The sequence below is a fragment of the Lathyrus oleraceus genome, chromosome 7 (genome assembly GCF_024323335.1).
Source record: "Lathyrus oleraceus cultivar Zhongwan6 chromosome 7, CAAS_Psat_ZW6_1.0, whole genome shotgun sequence".
Lineage (NCBI taxonomy): Eukaryota > Viridiplantae > Streptophyta > Magnoliopsida > Fabales > Fabaceae > Lathyrus > Lathyrus oleraceus.
The window spans coordinates 395,637,214-395,640,253 of record NC_066585.1 but is presented as its reverse complement, the minus strand read 5'-3'; positions in this window follow the sequence as shown (position 1 = coordinate 395,640,253).

Below are 3,040 nucleotides of genomic sequence, written 5' to 3'. Positions count from 1 at the left end.
TTGCATGATGATTACATATGATCTTATTTTATGTGTGTGGTTTGATATAAGATGAAGTTACAGGTTTGTTGTATTCACATGAAAGAAACAGCATGAGAAAAAATAAAGTAGTTTGCCGTAAGAGAGAAAGTTGTAACATGCATGATGGTGTCGTGTCAAAATGGAAAAATTCATGTAGAATTAATATATATTTTAATGAAGGCGAATAAATAACGAATGGACCAACATGGGTCGTTGGTAGCTCCCCCCTTACTACAACGTAGAGGTCTTGGGTTCGAGCCCCTAGGACCTATTTTTTAGCTTTTCAGTGTTTTTACTATGTTTACTCCCTTTCCACTATAATTAATTCACCACTATTTTTCTATTATTAAAATAAAACCCATTAATTAATTTTCTAATTAATATATTATATTAGTTATTTAAACTAGGATATAATTTAATCTAGTTTATTAATTAAATTTTCATATATCACTTAATTAATTAAAATGGGCTATTTTGAATAATAAAAATCTAATTATATTTTTTTCTCTTTTCTTTTAAAATTTCTATCAATTTAGTCTAAGTTTTCTCATAAATTCATAAAAAAAAAGTTTCTATTATTATAGACTAAAAATATTCTTAATTCATTCTTAAATTTTTTTATTTCTTTCTTTTTAGTTTAATTAGGTTTTATTATTTTGTATGCCCTTTTAATTTTGTACTCGTTAATTAAGATTTAGATATTTTATATCCCCTTTTAAATTATGTACCCCCATCCCGAAGCCATGTAATAGCGTAGTCTTATTTTTCGCACTTTAATTTTTCCGTACTGTGAATATAACTGTCTAGATGTATGCTAATAGGATTGCATGGAAAGATAAATAATCGAACTTAGATAAATTAATTCAAGATAATATATCCGAATCCAATCATTTCCATACTTGCACCTCTAGGGTAACCCTCTCTTTGTTGCCTTACGATATTACGGTCATGTCCAGCGAATGTGGGGATACCCTTAGCAAAGACCCTTTCGATTAAATCATCATCATCCCTAAGCCATGTAATAGCGTAGTCTTATTTTTCGCACTTTAATTTTTTCGTACTGTGAATATAACTGTCTAGATGTATGCTAATAGGATTGCATGGAAAGATAAATAATCGAACTTAGATAAATTAATTCAAGATAATATATCTGAATCCAATCATTTCCACACTTGCACCTCTAGGGTAACCCTCTCTTTGTTGCCTTACGATATTACGGTCATGTCCAGCGAATGTGGGGATACCCTTAGCAAAGACCCTTTCGATTAAATCATCATCATCCCTAAACAGATAAGTCATAGTCCCTTCGATCAAAAGGTCAATGTCCCTACAAGATAAATCATAGTCCCTCGAACGTTGCCTTCGAATATATGACCTTGTCCCTCTAACGTTGCCTTCGAATATATGACTTTGTCCCTCGATGACCCTTAGTTGTAACCTACGATTAAATGATGATCGTCTCTTCGAATGCTAAGGTATCCTTACATATGTTGCCTTCAATGACCAATCGACGACCCCACGATGTCCCTTTACATCCAAAGGATAAGACTACTTACTTCTCAATAATAAGGACAGTTTTACCCTCCTAAGGATAGGAAATACCTATAAAGACCTTGGTTAGGTATAACTCTTAAATGCTTGCTCACAACTTAAAATACTTTTCACACCTCACACTTTTCATAACATCTTTTAGAAAATCACCACTTGGTATACATTCGCACCAGAATCATCGCCGAGTTATATTTTTCTAAACATCTTTCAAAATCAAACGAGATAAACACTTTGTATACATTCGTGTTTTTACTATGTTTACTCCCTTTCCACTATAATTAATTCACCACTATTTTTCTATTATTAAAATAAAACCCATTAATTAATTTTCTAATTAATATATTATATTAGTTATTTAAACTAGGATATAATTTAATCTAGTTTATTAATTAAATTTTCATATATCACTTAATTAAATAAAATGGGATATTTTGAATAATAAAAATCTAATTATATTTTTTTCTCTTTTCTTTTAAAATTTCTATCAATTTAGTCTAAGTTTTCTCATAAATTCATAAAAAAAAAGTTTCTATTATTATAGACTAAAAATATTCTTAATTCATTCTTAAATTTTTTTATTTCTTTCTTTTTAGTTTAATTAGGTTTTATTATTTTGTATGCCCTTTTAATTTTGTACTCGTTAATTAAGATTTAGATATTTTATATCCCCTTTTAAATTATGTACCCCGATCCCGAAGCCATGTAATAGCGTAGTCTTATTTTTCGCACTTTAATTTTTCCGTACTGTGAATATAACTGTCTAGATGTATGCTAATAGGATTGCATGGAAAGATAAATAATCGAACTTAGATAAATTAATTCAAGATAATATATCTGAATCCAATCATTTCCACACTTGCACCTCTTGGGTAACCCTCTCTTTGTTGCCTTACGATATTACGGTCATGTCCCGCGAATGTGGGGATACCCTTAGCAAAGACCCTTTCGATTAAATCATCATCATCCATAAATAGATAAGTCATAGTCCCTTCGATCAAAAGGTCAATGTCCCTACAAGATAAATCATAGTCCCTCGAACGTTGCCTTCGAATATATGACCTTGTCCCTCTAACGTTGCCTTCGAATATATGACTTTGTCCCTCGATGACCCTTAGTTGTAGCCTACGATCAAATGATGATCGTCTCTTCGAATGCTACGGTATCCTTACAAATGTTGCCTTCAATGACCAATCGACGACCCCACGATGTCCCTTTACATCCAAAGGATAAGACTACTTACTTCTCAATAATAAGGACAGTTTTACCCTCCTAAGGATAGGAAATACCTATAAAGACCTTGGTTAGGTATAACTCTTAAATGCTTGCTCACAACTTAAAATACTTTTCACACCTCACACTTTTCATAACATCTTTTAGAAAATCACCACTTGGTATACATTCGCACCAGAATCATCGCCGAGTTATATTTTTCTAAACATCTTTCAAAATCAAACGAGATAAACACTTT